The sequence below is a fragment of the Diaphorina citri genome, unplaced genomic scaffold, assembly GCF_000475195.1.
Source record: "Diaphorina citri unplaced genomic scaffold, Diaci psyllid genome assembly version 1.1 scaffold756, whole genome shotgun sequence".
NCBI classification, from domain to species: Eukaryota; Metazoa; Arthropoda; class Insecta; order Hemiptera; family Psyllidae; genus Diaphorina; species Diaphorina citri.
The window spans coordinates 34,692-55,526 of NW_007378189.1; the positions used below are offsets into that span (position 1 = coordinate 34,692).

Consider the following 20,835-nt stretch of genomic DNA (forward strand, 5'->3'; position numbering starts at 1 on the left):
TCAGGTATTCATGGATCAATAACGATTACAAAGTTATAGAGCAACACATTGTGAGAAATTGTATGAGCTACGTGCTTCGCACAACGCAGACAAGTGAATAGGAGGAATCTTTCTAGGACAAGCTCATGGCTCGTGGCAATTAATGAAAGGATATAGGGATTATTTAGGAAAGAAGAGAGGAGGCAAGAGACTTGTCATCAATGTCATCAGTAGCGAGGAAAAACTAGCTTCTAAGATCACAGATGAAAACTGTTGAAAAATATAAACAAAACCACAACAAAATAAACAATATGCACTGTAAGGTTTGTTTACATTGTTAATGTCTGTGTTCTACAAATCTACATAAAACGTTGTTAATTCGTTATAATTGTTGTTTATAAAGTATTGTTTCATGGCTTTATTTCAGCATTAACGTTGCTATTTGTAAGTTTGCCATATACTCAAATCCTCTGATATTGCACCATTTTCGTCATAAAATGCATTTATAGGTCTTCAATTTCATTAATTCATTTGAGGAACAAACTAAAAGAGTATGTTAATGTTGATGTTGGGTAATATCGGTTTGGGGGTAAAGCCATTTAAACTATCAATGCAAACCTTTCTGTTTCCATATTTTTTCCGCTTTCAATAACTTTTTTACGCAGTAAAACATTGTCAATCCTGGAAATTAAGCCTTCTGCACAACTGGACATAAATAGTAGGGGAGCTAGGAGAATTTTAGTCAATTTTCTCGTCAGATTCTTTTCACGCCGATTTTACCAGACAAAAGAAAATGTGTTTCTTGTTTGAATAATAATAAAAATCAATCAGACAGTCTGTCAGTCGGTCTGTCTGTCAATCAATCAAACAAACTAACACCCATATTTATGAACAAAATGCTGGCTCTTAAGTTCGTGCTAAGCATAGTCTCAAGGCATTTGATTGGTCAATTTTGATCTTGGTTAGCATCTGAACATCAGACCGTAGACCGTGTGGACTGTGGAGCATCACCATTTACATAACGATCTGTTGCCTTGTTGTCTATTTCGAGTTTCCTATTCCATATTGAGGATATTTACTTTCTAGGCAAAAAAAATAGGATTTGATATGACACACCCCTAGTTTGGGATGGAAAAATTCCCATGCTTCTACTTAATAGGTAGTAATTATTATTAGGGCAAATTAGCTCTAGCACCTACAGTTCGTCAAAATAAAATTCCCAAGGAAAATGGAAATTTTTTTTGACCTACCTTATTACTTATTAGGGAAAATTGTCTGTATAATGTGGAAAATTTGTTTACCTTCTATTAACAGGGAAACTAGAACACAATTATTTTACCTATTACACAAATCTTTTTTGAAACTGTCAATTTAATTGAAAAATCACAGAATTATTTTTGCCTTTCAACCGTTTTCACATAAAATATCTTTAAATAATAATAATAATTAATTAAACACTCTGAATAATAAACACAGGTAAAATTAGTATTGCCCAAATCTCACAAAATATAGCAATGTTTTGAAAAAAAAAAAAAAAAAAAAAAAAAATTCACCTTAAGCTTTGTTGAAATGATTTATGGATCTTAAAGGAGACAACGACTCCTATAGCACAGGATTTGGCCATTTTCACGAGGGTTTCACACTGTAAAACCTCTCCGAGCCTTCTTTTATTCAAATTTCATACAACTCACATTAGGCACCACTAATAAACTTATTCTTAGCGCTGGCGCTGCTATGACTATGAATGGCTTCTCAAATCAAATCATGAAGTATTTGTGGTAAAGCAGAAAGCTTCGTCACAACTTTTGTGGATATCACAGCACTACCTACTAAATGCCTCCTTTACTATTATTCCTCATCTACTCGTATCATCAATCTTTTTACACTGGTAATGCCGCCACTGGTCGCTGCTCAATTAAATTAGATATGCAATTGTCCTCCCAAAGCTAAGTGCACCTGAAATCCAAGCACAGAGCCGAAAAAAATTCGACCCCGCCGGAAAATCGAACCCGGGCCTCCGCCATACAAGTCTAATGTGAACCGCTCGATCACGGAGGTTGTTAAAGCCTGCCACTCACTCTCAGACAGTCCGAGTGTGAGTGGCAGAAAAATCTTCGAGTCCTAAGGCCTTTCAGATGGTCTGAACCTTTGCCTTACACACGGTCTAAGCGTGAATTTGTAGCAAAAATAACATATGTAGCATATGTAGCAAACATATGTAGCAAAAATTTTTAGTTAAGCAAGGTCTTTTTAATGAATTGTTAGTGTATGTATTATTCTTTAATAACCCATCAAATATACGAGACCTTGTTTAGACTGCTGGGGTAAAGGGACTTTTCAGTCCTATTCGGGCAGGATAAACAAAGTATATTCTATGCCCTTCTTCCTGGATACTACTCAATTGTCTATAATCCAATGTTTTCTCGTTTTCCAGAGGGTCGCACACTACCGATCAACCGAAAACAGAAGGTATTCCCCAACGGAACTCTGATCATAGAGAACGTAGAACGTCAATCGGACCAAGCAACGTACACTTGTGTTGCTAAAACTGCCCAGGGCTATAGCTCCCGGGGCACTCTCGAAGTTCAAGTCATGGGTAAGTGTGAACCTTTTGACTTATATTCTTATTAACCTTTTGCGTACAGAATCAATTTCACCAGAATCGCTCTTACGGTAGGATTCATGTCCTACATGAAACTCAAGCGTTGTTGTTACAGTCAGACGTAAACAAAACATTTTTTTTTCAAATACGGTAGGATTCATGTGAATTATTATTATATATTTTATGACAGCCCATGTAAGTTTTGTGTATGCAATGTGCCGTACATAACACTAGATTGGTGACATTCAATACCTATAAGAAGACCAAAAATGTTTGGATTTTCCCGTACTGTCCCGTAGCTCTAGAATGGGTTACGATTACGAATTTAAAACACATTTATTGTACTTACTGTAGAGTATAAGGAAGCGATACAACTGAAACCATATACCTTCTAATAATTTCCTTGGCGGACCTTTCCACAGGCATTAATGAAAAACCGTTTTCTGGTCTTTTGCCAAAAATTAATAAGGAAACATCTCCATCCGCCTAAACCAGTAGCACGCAGATCCATTCGGATACAAACCAACGACGTTACTTAAATTCACTGATCGATTGGTAACTGGTGTATTTCAAAACCCTTGAGATTGATTTTACAAAAGAAAGAAAAAGACCAAGGATATTTTTAATTTTCAAATGGTTTTAATAAAAATCATAAAATATACAAATCAGTTATAATTACTAATAAAATAAATAAAGAACCTAGAAATAAATAATAGTAAACAATCACTTTTTGTATGGTTTGAACATGAATAGGCAATGTGAAATAAAGAATTTATTGATGAATCAATTATTTATACCAACGTATGTTATAAGTGCGTTGGATATGGATATTGGTTATAGTTTCAAGGGTTTAGCTCTTTTTATTAGCTCTTAAATTAGATTCAAATAAATTATTTATTTAAGTTTATCGATAACATATCACATTACCTATAACTTCATTGCCTACTCTGTACCTATACATAATACTTATAGGTACGTGAAAGTTTATGTATTACGTAGATCTGTTATTAAATTATTAGCTATACCTACCTATGTTTAATTTTTAACCCTGTCCTATTCTTACTTAGGTAGGTACCTACTTTGTGACTTTTGCGAGACCCAATATCCAGCCTTGGGGTTGGGATTTTCATTCAGTTTTGTGTACTCTTAGCTCTTAGGAATTGTTCCATAAAAATGTTGAAACATTAGCCACTTTTTATGAACATAGAACAATATTATGTTGGTAATGTAGATAAAAACTTTTGTCACTTTTTCCTTAAAATATAGGTATGGTATAAGGTATAAGTACATCGGTACCTGCCTAAAGCTAGAGAGTCTAGAGACGAAGAGTAAAATTATTATGTCACTTGTCATGCCATTTGATACCAATATAGTCAGGCAGGACTTTTAGGGACTTACTTTGATGTTTTTGTACAGGTATGTATTATTCATTCAGAAGGTATGTGCACCTAGGTATCCGAACAATTTATTTGTTCCTATGATTATGGTCAACCTTGATCACAAAGTTATCGAAAAAAAAACTGAAAGCTCACCGCTCAACCTCTATTTTTAACTCTTCGATTATTTGTGACTACTCCGTAAACTGTAATATGGGTAACTAATTTTTTATTAGAAAAACCAAAAACAATTAAACATGTTTCTTGAAACATTTTGTCAGAATAACGTGAAGTATAAAGAACAGAAAAAAAGCCAAATAACAGTAAAAGGAAACAAAAGGAGAGGAAGGAAAGATAAAACGGGGTGAACTGAATATAAAGATTATAAAGACCTACATCATCTAAAAGAAAATATTGAAGGACAATAAGTTACAGAGCTGTTCACATCAACAAAAGAAGAAATGATGAATACCTACATCATCTAAAAGAAAATATTGAAGGACAATAAGTTACAGAGCTGTTCACATCAACAAAAGAAGAAATGATGAATAATTCAAATTGCATCTGATATAGGTACTTTTAAAAACCAAATAAAAAAGGTAAATATTATGGTAAAACGGGGGAAAAATGCAAAGTATGAAAATATGTAAAGGCAAAATCCATGTCAAGCTGTGGAATACAATAAATTATTACATACATACTTTGTAACTAGATGATTCAACGAATCACAAAATATACCCAATGTTATCTAAAATGGACATTTCGATAATTTTGGTTTAAAATTCAACCAAGAGCTGTGTGCACTGTCTTAGTTGCCGTTAAAGTGAAACAATAAATATTATGGTAAAACGGGGGAAAAATGCTAAGTATGAAAATATGTAAAGGCAAAATCCATGCCAAGCTGTGGAATACAATAAATTATTACATACATACTTTGTAACTAGATGATTCAACGAATTCACAAAATATACCCAATTTTATCTAAAATGGACATTTCGATAATTTTGGTTTAAAATTCAACCAAGAGCTGTGTGCACTGTCTTAGTTGCCGTTAAAGTGAAACAATTTCATCTGCATTTATTTCATAAACACAAGTTAACAGTTGTTATTTTCAGCGTGAGATTAGACTTCCCAGTCGAGACTCAACACTTGAACAATGGTTTGACAATGAATTAGACCACGTTAGAAATAGTTAACCGGAATTCTCTAGAAAACCACATACTGTCAGAATAGTGCTTTCTTCCAGAATACCCACGCACGACGTGGACACTTTTAGAAATCATATTTGAGAGCATTTTTCGTGTCTTTTCTAAACCATCTTCCCATTCTAGGAAGATAGATATTCAATCTCGAGAAACTAGGCACACAACCATTTTGCTTTTGACATCAAAAAAGCGTTTGACACTTCAACCATGTCACGTGACATGGCTTCCATTGTCTTCTTCACACAACCATTTTGCTTTTGACATCAAAAAAGCGTTTGACACTTCAACCATGTCACGTGACATGGCTTCCATTGTCTTCTTCACTCTGCGTCATAGAATGTGTTGTCTCTATTCTGATAGTAAGCAGTGAGAACATACACCACAGCCTCATAGGTGGCCATCATAATGGCCGTGTTGGGAATCTGACGGATCAGTTGAGTGGACAGGCCCCGATAGAGGCCCCGGGCTCCTTCTTCGTGGGCCACGGTGGCCAGCGTCTGGAAGAATGACTTGTATTTGGTACCCTCCTCCCGCAGTCGTGTCCGTGCCACTTCTGCAAATGAAGGATACAAAGAGAACATTAGTACCGAGAAGTCAAGCTTTTACATTACAAAAAAATAATAATAATAAAAAATTAAAATTTAAAAAATAATAAAAAAAAAAATCTTAACGTATCACATCTTATCAGATTAGGAACCGTATTCTGCCGGCAAACCACGAGTCTAATTCTAAAATTCTAATTAACTAATTATGTTCTCGTATTACTCCTGCCATGCAGCCTACTCCGAAGTCACAACAAATTCACTTTCAGGTGTCTACAGAGACTATCGAGTTAGATAGATAGATAGATAGATTTGTCAGTGTTGGGTAGGCCGTAGGTGGTAACTGGTAGCGAACCACACGTACGACCATTACAACATAGTTAGCACTGGTCACAACTTAACTGATTACTCAGATACCTGCTAATAATTTTATCCTTGCCAAACTTGGGGCTGAATTATTTTTAGATTTATTGGATAATACAAAAAATGGACTTGAATACTAAGTTTGTTAATAAGTACCTAATAGGTACCTAATGTTAATAGGTATATAGGTATCTTCATATTTTAATATGTAGGGACACCTTAACTATAAGTTCGGTGGTGCAGTCCACCGCCTCTAAAAAAGCTCTAAATAAAAGGTCCCTGGCGGGGATTTTACCCTTCACCTTACATAGCCTAAGTGGGACCAGGAAAAATTAGTAAATCGCAACTGCCCATGATGATCACCCATCCGGATACCAGCCACGCGCAAAGTTGAAAAAAGTCAATTTAATTAAAATGGAATTTCGAAGAAAAAACTTACAATTAACTTTGTATGGCACATTGTATAAGTTCAATCGGGTAAGGCTGTTTTAAAAGTCATTATATATATATAACCCGCCTCGGTGGTGTAGTGGTCAAGGCGCTCGACTGGTAAACAGGAGGGCGTGGTTTCAATCCCAGCCGAGGTATAGAATTTTATCCTCAATATAATTTGAGAATTTGACCACAATAATAGTAGTAGCCTACTGCTGGAGTAAACTGGCGCATAATACATATTTAGGTACCTATTTCTGATATAGCCGTCGTGGAGACAATGACGTTTGTTCAGAAGGACAGAATGAATAAAGATGCATCCATATCGTATGAATGCAGTATCATTTCCTATTTATATCCCAGTACCCCACTTTTATTACCTTCGGTTTCCCCAGATTTTCTTGCAGGTTTCCCCCCCAGACACCACAACTATTCTTCATATTGCTAACTTCACGAGGGAAGGCGAAGTCTCCCCCTTTTGGGCGCCACTAAACTGCCCCAGTTCCTTGCCAAGTTTATTTCATTGTTTTGTGATTCAACATTTCATTTGACCGTGCAAGTAATGCCGCTCGGAGCTCAGCTGAGTGTTTACATTGAACATTAGAACTGTCTAGTACTTACTCGACAAACCACCAAGCTTATAATAAACCCGAGTCTTATTTTCTGGCAAATCACCTTCAAGGTGTTACACACTTAGAGAGTGCCAAATATCCTCACTGATGTATCTCAAATAGGGGGTTATCAAACTATCAGAGCAGCATTATCACAGCCCGTGGCTTCAAATGAGTCATTCTGACACTCAAGTAGTATACCAAACCACCAATCACTTTCACACGGCCTGTTTTGTTCAAAATAGGAAAATCACCATTCTGCGCCACACTTGACCCATTCAATAATGATGAACCATGAGAGCTACATGGTTACTGGTATTACAGAAATGATGCAGTACACCACACAATATTATCATCGGCCTGAGATACAGATAGATAGGTTCATGTTGTTTTCATATTACTTTGAGTGGCAATAAATTGTCTACACTTTGCAGTCTGTAGGCTCTAGGCTGGGTTGAGTCTAGATCGCATTGTTGTTGTGAGGAATCAATTCACTCGCGATACCATGCCGCGTGGTATTCGTAATGCACACATGTTTACGATTTACATTGTTTAGGTACTCATAAATAACCGGAGCCAGTGACGACGGTTCATTTTAAGTATCTTTCAATCGAAGTAGAGCATAACTCGAGGAACTCTTCATTATTTATTATTGTGAAGGCCTGGTTTATCAATATATGTATCTACCGAATTGTCACTTTATTAATGGAAAAAATCCGATTCGCTGAAAAGCGGTGAAATACAGGGTGGTTCGTGATTTGCGAACCACGCTTATATCTCAGAAACGGCTGGGAATTAAGGAATGAAATAAACGGCATCATGTGTATCTACCGAATTGTCACTTTATTAATGGAAAAAATCCGATTCGCTGAAAAGCTGTGAAATATAGATGTAACAACATAGATGACAGACATGACATGCATGGAAACTGACCAGACGTTGACGTTAATAGTTCGTAATTCTAATACTAGGAAGAACAAGTGTGATAATGGGGGTATTATGAGTAATAATAACTATTGCATCAAGTTCCATCACCTACTTGACTGTTTTCATATTTTTCTCAAGATTAACGCGCGGTAATCTTTTTGTTTACAACTTTTCTCTATTCTTTTCGATTTTATTTCTATACGTAGTTGGTTAAAAGTACTTAACTCACGTTATATGAAACGTTTTGGCAAGGTCTTGAGAGAGGTTCTGACGAGTGGCGATGCATTTTGTACGTGAAAATTCTGCATGAAAATAGCAAAAGGAAAATACGAATCTACATTGTTCATGTTCATTGTTCACATAAGCTCAAGTACCTGTCAACATGATATTTTGGTTCAAGTTTGATCTTGGACACTCACCTAAATTCAATAAAAAGATTTTCCTGATATGAGTCACGTCAACTATAAATGAAAAACACATTAGTAAATAGTGGAAAATAACACAAACTATCCAATAATTTAGATTTGGAAAATACGAATCTACATTGTTCATGTTCATTGTTCACATAAGGTCAAGTACCTGTCAACATGGTATTTTGGTTCAAGTTTGATCTTGGACTCTTGGACACTCACCTAAATTCAATAAAAAGGTTTTCCTGATATGAGTCACGTCAACTATAAATGAAAAACACATTAGTAAATAGTGGAAAATAACACAAACTATCCAATAATTTAGATTATATTGTGTAATTTCAATAATAAACAAATATGTGAGCCCATTTGGAGATAGTAGTATTTAACTATTTGAATAGTAATTAAGAATGGCCCTACGGTTATAAGATAAAGAGAGTAAAACCACTGATCAATAGTGACAAAATTTATGATAGATATAGGTATTGACACTACTGATCTACACTATGGTTAACGGTACATATTACATGCTATCTTGATCACTAGGTCCCCAGGCAAGAAGAGCATTAATGTTTGCAATGCCTCGAGTACTCCATGGTTTAAGCCCGCGTATACGCAACTCCGCGTAGCGAACACGCGAAGCCCCCGGGGGGTGGAGGGGGGCTTCAAGCCCCCCTCCCGAGCACGAAGTGCGAGTCTTATATTATAAGAACGAGATCCATTCACTCATTCACATTTCACACACTGATCGCTCTATCTCTAGAACCACAACACCTAGATAGGAAATTGGTCATGTGCTGCTCTAGTAAAATAGCTTACAAACCCTTTCATTGCGGATGTCGCCATGTAATTTCAAAGAAGTTAGATTTTGTGTTCCTAAAACTTGGTTCTTTTATTTTCATATAAATGGCATCGTTTTAATATGACCATGAAAAAGATCCAAGCTTTCAGTATAATTCCGTATTCCGAGTAATTAACAAAGTTTGATGAGTATTGAATGACTACATCTGTTGTAACATCTCAAGTGGCAAAATATATTTTATCAGGTTGTGACATCGTCTAATCAGTGTTATCAGCATCACTAGTGATAAGCTCAATGAAGAATACATTTCTTAGTTACTAGGTACATATGACCTTTAAATTTTTTACCGTTCCCATATACAAATGTTGCATTTAACGGTGATTTTCTTTATCGCTACTCGTATTTTCCTTACTAACTCATCACAAAGAAAAGAGATTTCGTGATAAGATCAATGAACAATACATTTCTTAGTTACTAGGTACATATGACCTTTAAATTTTTTATCGTTCCCGTATACAAATGTTGCATTTAACGGTGATTTTCTTTATCGCTACTCGTATTTTCCTTACTAACTCATCACAAAGAAAGGAGATTTCAATTATTTTTCCCAGTTGCCTATTTTTATCGATTGACGCAAACTATTAAGTTCTAGAAAAAGTTACAGTCCCGTGATTAAATCAGTGATTCTCCTTGAATTTTCCATTGAGCTGGAGAAAAAGATAACTTAAGGTCATCCAGATTACACAGATAAACTTATGGGGAAAACGGGCTGTAAGTTGTTGGAGTGAATTGTTGGAATGTTGAAGTGCACAACGAACTCCAATGTATATTATGTATGTATTTTCATAGATTTGCTGACAACAGCACACCGAAAACTAGCAATACTAGTATATAAGCAACATCTTTTCGTTAATTGCATGTAAAAGACAAAACAAAAAGTACTTAATTGACAAATGATTTAATGAGAGCAAGAAAAAAGGAATTTTAATTGTGTTAAGCATAAATGCTTGTCACAAATGTCGTTCCCCACTTAATATACTACGCTAAATTTTATGACATGACTTGGACTCGAACCACCAACCTCCAGATTCAAAGTCCACCGTGCTAACCACTGCACCACTGAGGTTGGTTAACTTGAGATAACTTGAGGTCATCCAGAATTCACAGATAAACTTATGGGGAAAACGGGCTGTAAGTTGTTGGAGTGAATTGTTGGAAAGTTGGAGTGCACAACGAACTCCAATGTATATTATATATGTATTTTCATAGATTCGCTAACAACAGCACACCGAAAACTGGCAATACTAGTATAAGCAACATCTTTTCGTTAATTGCATGTAAATGACAAAACAAAAAGTACTTAATTGACAAATGATTTAATGAGAGCAAGAATGATAACATTATTCAGTCATATTCCAAATGTTGAATGTTATCATTATTATGTAATTTAATTGAGAATTTGAGACCGACACAGCGACACACACTGACCGTATGTATTTTCATAGATTCGCTGACAACAGCACACCGAAAACTGGCAATACTAGTAAAAGCAACATCTTTTCGTTAATTGCATGTAAATGACAAAACAAAAAGTAATTGACAAATGATTTAATGAGAGCAAGAATGATAACATTAATATTCAGTCATATTCCAAATGTTGAATGTTATCATTATTATGTAATTTAATTGAGAATTTGAGACCGACACAGCGACACACACTGACCTGACAAAGGTCAACGCTTTATCATGTGGTATTCGCGGCATTCCAAATTTTCTCCAATGAAGGCTGACAAAACATTGAAAACAAGGCGATGAGGTGATGTTCATTTTATTAGCTGCGGGAGTAATTTTGAGTATGTCTGACAACACGTCAGAATCAAGGCTCCCAAAGTCCTCCAATCTTTTGAAGATCCCATTATACCAATTTTTTTTTGCGTATCTACATTCTGCAGTATCTGCATTTATACCGTACTAGCTTCATCATTTTTCAACACTTTTCTTTATCTTATCTTATAATTAGCTGCGGGAGTAATTTTGAGTATGTCTGACAACACATCAGAATCAAGGCTCCCAAAGTCCTCCAATCCTTTGAAGATCCCATTATACCAATTTTTTTGCGTTTCTACATTCTGCAGTATCTGCATTTATACCGTACTAGCTTCATCATTTTTCAACACTTTTCTTTATCAAATATAACTACATTGCTGCATCTATGCTGTAATAGATTCACCATAAATAAACTTCAATTTCTTTCTTTCAACAGAATATTACACCAGACAGCCAGACACACGTCACTATGCCACTCAAATTTGATGGAAAAAGAAAGAAGAAAAGATAATTCTAAATTTATCTTGCTGATAGATATTGTGCGGGAGCAATTTGGAGAAATGTAATTTGCATGATTCAGAGTATAATTTGGCGACCGACTATGTTGAATGCGGATATTGTGCGGGAGCAATCTCAAACTTCACCTCAAACACCTCTAGTGGGGCAACCTCTTTGTCAGCCACCAACATCCATAACTTTCTTTATATATATATTTAACTAAAATTCTAAATTTATCTTGCTGATAGATATTGTGCGGGAGCAATTTGGCGAAATGTAATTTGCATGATTCAGAGTATAATTTGGCGACCGACTATGTTGAATGCGTCAGTAGTTTAGACGTCCCGACGTGCGACGGCTGTATGAATAACCCTCGATATAAAGAATCCAGAGCATTGACCATCATATGAGGGTTTTATATTTAGGTTTCAAAGTGTGTCCAAACATAACCGAAAAGCCGTCGACCGACGAGGTAAATCTAAGTTGTCGAGGCAGTGTGGACAGTTCGGTCGACATCGACCGACGGCCGGACGACTATGTGTGGACACACCTTTGCAGATACTGAAATATACAAGGGTGCCGGGCGTAGCAACACTCAACTAATTTGTGTAAAAGCTGCTACTTGACGTCTCGTCTGAAGAGGTGTATGAGGAAAAGGTGACGTGAAGAGTAACTCCAAAGCTTAGAAGACGGACAAAGTATTTCCGACTGTACACTCCAATTTCGCGTACTGTCCCCTATAGAAAAGACAGTTGACCATGAACTCTCACAAGTAAGTAAAATAATACATAACTCTAGCTGGAACAATAGGGACGACTTCAAACAATAGACTAATTTATAGACTATGGCGCTAGCCTACTAGATGAAGAAATATGCAAAAGAAAATGAAGCATAGGACAAAGTATTTCCGACTGTACACTCCAATTTCGCGTACTGTTCGCCCCTATAGAAAAGACAGTTGACCATGAACTCTCACAAGTAAGTAAAATAATACATAACTCTAGCTGGAATAATAGGGACGACTTCAAACAATAGACTAATTTATAGACTATGGCGCTAGCCTACTAGATGAAGAAATATGCAAAAGAAAATGAAGCATGAATCTTGAAATAAAAGTGATTGAAGAGTGGACAGTAGAACATCTAGTTGGTTCTTTCGAACAAACGCATTTTGACAGAAGGGTCACATTGCGTTTAGACATAATTAAAAAACACACTTAACATTTTACTCGTAAAACTGTTATCTTTTTCCTCGCTCATTAAACAACATTATTACTGTGGTAGAGCTAATTAAAGGAAAAGGTTCTAAAAATACAATGCATGTTATAGGAAATTTGAAAACAACAGTTGGAAAGGGTTCAAATCGAATTTTCGAAATATAACTACATTGCTGCATCTATGCTGTAATAGATTCACCATAAATAAACTTCAATCTCTTTGTTTCAACAGAATATTACACCAGACAGCCAGACACACGTCACTATGCCACTCAAATTTGATGGAAAAAGAAAGAAGAAAAGATAATTCTAAATTTATCTTGCTGATAGATATTGTGCGGGAGCAATTTGGAGAAATGTAATTTGCATGATTCAGAGTATAATTTGGCGACCGACTATGTTGAATGCGTCAGTAGTTTAGAAGTCACGACGTGCGACGGCTGTATGAATAACCCTCGATATAAAGAATCCAGAGCATTGACCATCATATCAGGGTTTTGTATTTAGGTTTCAAAGTGTGTCCAAACATAACCGAAAAGCCGTCGTTCGACGAGGTACATCTATGTTGTCGAGGCAGTGTGGACAGTTCGGTCGACATCGACCGACGGCCGGACGACTATGTGTGGACACACCTTTGCAGATACTGAAATATGGTACCTATGATTGTACCTACTATAACAAAAATTGCAATACATTTGTGCTATTTAGACTTGAAACAAGTATCCCTACCATTTGTGGCAAGCGTTAACATATCCCCAGTAATCATACTGTATACCATGGTGACAAAAGGTCCTGTCAGTCGAATAGCTCCAGCGAAAAACATCAACAGAAACCAAGAACCAGGGACTGCAAAAATCAATATTGCTTCTTCTGTCTTTTTGTCTCCCATTATACGAAAAGGAATACAAGATAATATCATGATATTCGATATGAGAAATATTAGCTTGGCAGGTTCATTTTTGAGTTGCTTCATAAAACTTGAAAAGCCTTGATTTTTTATTTCGCCACCTTGTTGGAATATTATGTATGAAACTACACCACAGATAGTTCCAATTTCAAAACAATATCGCGCTATGGATTGCCAATCAGTTCCTCCAAGTAAAGGTTCATCTCGATCTGTAGGTCGAAAATAAACGGCCAAGCTCATAAAGAGTAAATGCAAGGAAAGGATTAACAACCGCTTCATAAACTGTCTCTGTGCAAAAGTTTTCCACTTCTCTTCTAGAAGTCTCTGAATGATTCCTCCATCCAACATGTCTAAGTGAGCTTCCTTAGTACCGTTCAAAATGATAAATAATGCTGAATTCCAATTAGTCCTGCCATCAGGCAGTAACGTATCTAAGGCATTCAACGGATAAGCAGAGCATGTGATGTTACTGTACCTCCAGAACTCTTTGCAGCTTAGTTCTAACATTTCTCTGAATACATCGGCTCTTCCTAGTTGACATGATAATGTTAGAGGTGTAAATCCGTCATTATTTAAAATACCATTACTCGCAGGAGTCTTGGGATGTCGTAATGCATAGCCAAACATGTCCAGCTTATCATTGACCACCACCATATGAAGAATCATATTTCCAAATGAGTCCTTGGCATCTGGAATTGCTCCTGAGTCAATGAGTAAGTTATAAACGCTTTCATTGGAGCAGCAAGCAGCCCAAGAGAGAGGATATTCACCCAAGTAGGCTAAACCTTCATAGTCAGTGTGTCGACTTGGTCTAGGAGTTTGTTGATCACGAGGCAGGAAAAAGCTTCCAATAGCTCTTTGAGTAACGTTAGCTCCAGCCTCTATCAAATCTGCAACCAATTCATTATTTGCATATGCAATGGCCAAGTGAAGTGCGCTAGCACCAAGATATTCTTCACCTTCTACAACGTCTTGCGAAAGCCTTGGGAAACATTTGAGAAGTGTTCTTGCAAGTCTAGTGTGTAGTTTTGTATCACAAATAATAAGCACGTGGAGTAATGTTTCACCTAGAGATCCACGATACTGCATTTGCCAACAGGCTTCATGGTCTCTCCATTTGGATAATGGATCAAGAGGACTAAGAACTTTCTCAACTGGGATGACAAACTGATCAGAATCTCTATATCTCCACTTGAGATATTCCGTTTTATCGATGACTTGGCCCGTCCCATCATTGTACATGAGAACACCAAACTGTTCCTTGATTAACTTTTCAACTTCCACTTGGCCACCAATATTGTAGGCATCAACGAGTTCTCCACCATTTTTGTAATTTGCTAATCGGTACAAAAGACAATCATCCTCGTTTGACGCTTGTGAAATCACTCGATCTAAAACGGAACCGACATTTACTGACGAGTTACCACCACAACATAAAGCACCCATACTTTGCAAAAGTAAAAATCAAACTGAAATGCAATAAAAAAGCTACGGAATATTGTAACAGTCAGACTGTACTAGGCTGTACCAGGGAGTTTGTACTCCGTCAAAAAGGAGGAAATCTATACTTTTTACAGGATGGATTGAAAGAAAATTAGGTTATTACTTCGTTTTCATACAACTTTTATTCCACGTATTACAGAATGTTATTCGAAACATTTTATTTTTGCCACCATAATCAATTCCAACCTAGATCCCCAGTATACAAATAAAACTTTCTAAATCAGTAACTGCTGGCCATCTGTGATTTTCAACGGAGCCAGATACAAGCCATTTAAGTAAATCTAGTAATTAAGGGTGTTTGTTTTCCCCTTTTCCAATCGTCTGACCTTAACACAGAACTCGTATACATTTATGTACCTACGCTACGTGACAGACAGCAAAATATGTGTGCAAACAGAGATGGTAGTAAAAAATACAATTTATCTCTACGTTGAAACTAGCACGTTGTCGGTTCAGGGGGAAAATGATAATTTTTCCCTTTTTTTTTTCTCTCATTACAATAACAAACAGATAACACATTACAGAATTGCTAATCTTAATTGGAACTGCTCCATTGAGCTATAAATAAGAAACGTATTAGTCAAGGATAACTGTGTTAGTGACCTGGTCACTTGTAAGCTTCGTGCCAATCCGCATGTTTCTCTACACGTTCGCTAATAACTTCATCTATTCAGTATGACTAATGTAAGGGAGGATATGGGTGTATTAAGGTCAAATTTACTGCTTGTTACAATCCATTTCGAATCATACGATACATATTTATTATTATTATTGAATTACATGTTTGTAAACAATGTTCAATGATGTTTACAATCAGCCGGCCGCGCTAGTCCCCGAAAATGGTCAGGTATTCATGGATCAATAACGATTACAAAGTTATAGAGCAACACATTGTGAGAAATTGTATGGGCTACGTGCTTCGCACAACGTTAATCCCCGAATATGGTCAGGTATTCATGGATCAATAACGATTACAAAGTTATAGAGCAACACATTGTGAGAAATTGTATGGGCTACGTGCTTCGCACAACGCAGACAAGTGAATAGGAGGAATCTTTCTAGGACAAGCTCATGGCTCATTGCAATTGATGAAAGGATAGGGATTATTTAGGAAAGAAGAGAGGAGGCAAGAGACTTGTCATCAGTAGTGAGGAAATACTAGCTTCTAAGATCACAAATGAAAACTGTTGAAAAATATAAACAAAACCACAACAAAATAAACAATAATAATATGCACTGTAAGGTTTGTTTACATTGGTCATGTCTGTGTTCTACAAATCTACATAAAACGTTGTTAATTCGTTATAATTGTTGTTTGTAAAGTATTGTTTCATGGCTTTATTTCAGCATTAACGTTGCTATTTGTAAGTTTGCCACTGTTATACTCAAATCCTCTGATATTGCACCATTTTCGTCATAATATGCATATATAGGTCTTCAATTTCATTAATTCATTTGAGGAACAAACTAAAAGAGTATGTAATATTGTACCTACTGTTGTAACAAACTATTGTAATATTGTACCTACTGTTAAAAATATGAATAAATAAAGCACTATTAATACTAATACTAATGTTAATGTTGATGTTGGGTAATATCGGTTTGGGGGTAAAGCCATTTAAACTGTCAATGCAAACCTTTCTGTTTCCACCGCTTTCAATAACTTTTTTGCGCAGTAAAACATTGTCAATAATTAATGAAAGGATAGGGATTATTTAGGAAAGAAGAGAGGAGGCAAGAGACTTGTCATCAGTAGTGAGGAAATACTAGCTTCTAAGATCATGTTCGGATATTCCATTCTCCTTTGGTTTGTACTTTCTGGATGTAGATTTTGACTTTCGTATTTTAGGTGCACAAGGTATGAGAGGATGCTCTCCAACATCACTATCAGTTGCTTCAGCATAGCTTGGTGGATCATGAGGAATACGTGTGTATACAACTGTAGCAGCTGAATCGAGTTACCACCACAACATAAAGCACCCATACTTTGCAAAAGTAAAAATCAAACTGAAATGCAATAAAAAAAAGCTACGGAATATTGTAACAGTCAGACTGTACTAGGCTGTACCAGGGAGTTTGAACTCCGTCAAAAAGGAGGAAATCTATAAAGCTACGGAATATTGTAACAGTCAGACTGTACTAGGCTGTACCAGGGAGTTTGAACTCCGTCAAAAAGGAGGAAATCTATACTTTTTACAGGATGGATTGAAAGACAATTAGGTTATTACTTCGTTTTCATACAACTTATATTCCACGTATTACAGAATGTTATTCGATACGACATTTTATTTTTGCCACCATAATCGATTCCAACCTAGATTCCCAGTATACAAATAAAACTTTCTAAAACAGTAACTGCTGGCCATCTGTGATTTTCAACGGAGCCAGATATAAGCAATTTAAGTAAATCTAGTAATTAAGGGTGTTTGTTTTCCCCTTTTCCAATCGTCTGACCTCAACACAGAACTCGTATACATTTAATATTCCACGTATTACAGAATGTTATTCGATACGACATTTCATTTTTGCCACCATAATCGATTCCAACCTAGATTCCCAGTATACAAATAACTTTCTAAAACAGTAACTGCTGGCCATCTGTGATTTTCAACGGAGCCAGATACAAGCAATTTAAGTAAATCTAGTAATTAAGGGTGTTTGTTTTCCCCTTTTCCAATCGTCTGACCTCAACACAGAACTCGTATACATTTATGTACCTACGCTACGTGACAGACAGCAAAATATGTGTGCAAACAGAGATGGTAGTAAAAAATACAATTTATCTCTACGTTGAAACTAGCACGTTGTCGGTTCAGGGGGAAAATGATAATTTTTCCCTTTTTTTTTCTCTCAGTACAATAACAAATAGATAACACATTGCAGAATTGCTAATCTTAATTGGGACTGCTCCATTGAGCTATAAATAAGAAACGTATAAGTCAAGGATAACTGTGTTAGTGACCTAGTCACTTGTAAGCTTCGTGCCAATCCGCATGTTTTTCTACACGTTCGCTAATAACTTCATCTATTCAGTATGACTAATATAAGGGAGGATATGGGTGTATTAAGGTCAAATTTACTGCTTGTTACAATCCATTTCGAATCATACGATACATATTTATTATTATTGAATTACATGTTTGTAAACAATGTTCAATGATGTTTACAATCAGCCGGCCGTGTTAGCCCCCGAATATGGTCAGGTATTCATGGATCAATAGCGATTACAAATACAAAGTTATAGAGCAACACATTGTGAGAAATTGTATGGGCTACGTGCTTCGCACAACGCAGACAAGCCAATAGGAGGAATCTTTCTGGGATAAGCTCATGGCTCATGGCAATTAATGAAAGGATAAGGATTATTTAGGAAAGAAGAGAGGGGGCAAGAGACTTGTCATTAGTAGCGAGGAAAAGCTAGCTTCTAAGATCACAGATGAAAACTGTTGAAAAATATAAACAAAACCACGACAAAATAAACAATATGCACTGTAAGGTTTGTTTACATTGGTAATGTCTGTGTTCTACAAATCTACATAAAACGTTGTTAATCCGTATAATTACTCACTTCTAAATTCAATAAAAAGGTTTTCCTGATATGAGTCACGTCAACTATAAATGAAAAACACATTAGTAAATGGTGGAAAATAACACAAACTATCCAATAATTTAGATTATATTGTGTAATTTCAATAATAAACAAATGTGAGCCCATTTGGAGATAGTAGTATTTAACTATTTGAATAGTAATTAAGAATGGCCCTACGGTTATAAGATAAAGAGAGCAAAACCACTGATCAAGAGTGACAAAATTTATGATAGACATAGGTATTGACACTACTGATCTACACTATGGTTAACGGTATGTGGTTAAAAGTTATAATTATAATAACAACTACATACTACATGCTATCTTGATCACTAGGTCCCCAGGCAAGAAGAGCATTAATGTTTGCAATGCCTCGAGTACTCCATGGTTTAAGCGGATCTACCGTATAATTGTTGTTTATAAAGTATTGTTTCATGGCTTTATTTCAGCATTAACGTTGCTATTTGTAAGTTTGCCATTGTTATACTCAAATCCTCTGATGTTGCACCATTTTCGTCATGCATTTATAGGTCTTCAATTTCATTAATTCATTTGAGGAACAAACTAAAAGAGTATGTTAATGTTGATGTTGGGTTGGGTAATATCGGTTTGGAGGTAAAGCCATTTAAACTGTCAATGCAAACCTTTCTGTTTCCATATTTTTTCCGCTTTCAATAACTTTTTTGCGCAGTAAAACATTGTCAATCCTGGAAATAAAAGGGCGCCACAAGTCCTGTACTTCAAGTTCAGGGTTATTTCAAAACATGGTGAAAGCGCGGGAAAAAAGATGAAGGAGGGAGAGAAAGGGTATGTGGTATGACGCAGAAAAAAATATATTACAACGACAAGTATTGGTGGTTGGCGGGGAAGCTCTTCAGTACACTTTTCACATGTGTGTACACTGTACAGGAAGAGGTTTTACTGAGTACATGAAGTAGATAAGGAAGATAACGAAATTAGACTTATGATAACTGATAGATATTATTGAACGGAATCTATCTGTATACCTCTGAAGTTTTTTGCAGGATATTTTGAAGATAAATGACAATTAGAATAATTGATGGTAAAAATGATGATCTAACCAGGATTCAATGTGTCAATTTCGAACACAAAGGAAAACTTTGTAACCTTATCCTGAAGGAAATAAGAGTAAGGCTGGAAAAGCGTGATGATTTTTTAACAACTTGTAAGGCAAAAGCTGCAAACTAAGTGTAACATGAGCTTCAAGAATGAAGAAGAAAACAATGACAGCGAAGTAAGAAGATATAAAGCTGCAAACTAAGTGTAACATGAGCTTCAAGAATGAAGAAGAAAACAATGACAGCGAAGTAAGAAGATATTACTGAAGATTGAAGAGGGGGCCGCTGTAATGTTTTTATGGATTTCATCAGGATATTTTAATTGCGTTCTCAATTTTCGTTTTCATAAGATCGACAGAATGAACAACAATCTGATAAACAACTTGTTTATCTCCCCCCTGAGTCCTTCTACAGCTGAATTCTCCAGCAAACTGGTTCTAAGTTTGGTATCCGAATCCATTGCGTTGTTATGGAGCACACCTTCGTTTCATACTTGGAATCATTTCTTTTCATTCTTGAAGTTGTGCCAAGTTTTAAGGTTATACCGTCTATCGTCTGCGAGACTGGGCTAATGTGGCCACGTTTTATTAATTTTTGGTGATCATTGTGATCGGTCAGCTGATTTAGAACTAGAGGCAAGAGTTCTATACGGTGAAAGTATAGGAAGTGGCAAGGCTAACCACATGATAGGTACCCTATGAGACCCGGGAGTGGAGTTCAAATTTGACAATGCTCTCAGAGTTGAATGACACGAGGACCAAATCTAATACCTTGGTGGACAATGCAAAGAGTTTGGAGGTTTTCTGAGCAACCAAGTTTGTGAATAAAATTCATTCTATGAATCTATGGCACCTCTGTTGAGGATGAAATATAAGATCTGGACCATACGAAAAGGGAACAAAAGAAACAATACACCAATTTTACTAAAATAAATTAATAAATAGGAGAAACAAACAATATACAAGAG

The 20,835-nt window shown here is 36.1% G+C and overlaps 1 protein-coding gene and 1 long non-coding RNA gene across 2 annotated transcripts in view; both read right to left on the bottom strand.

The window, feature by feature from the left end:
- Nucleotides 1-20,835, bottom strand: part of LOC103511822 (mitochondrial carrier protein Rim2) — a 42,946-nt gene that overhangs the window by 14,672 nt on the left and 7,439 nt on the right. The gene's annotated exons all lie outside the window — the stretch shown is intronic.
- LOC113468506 lies at nucleotides 4,318-4,561 on the bottom strand. The gene is made up of 2 exons (XR_003392239.1): nucleotides 4,430-4,561; nucleotides 4,318-4,349 (listed from the first exon to the last, which is right to left on the bottom strand). It is a non-coding gene; the product is annotated as an uncharacterized LOC113468506 (long non-coding RNA).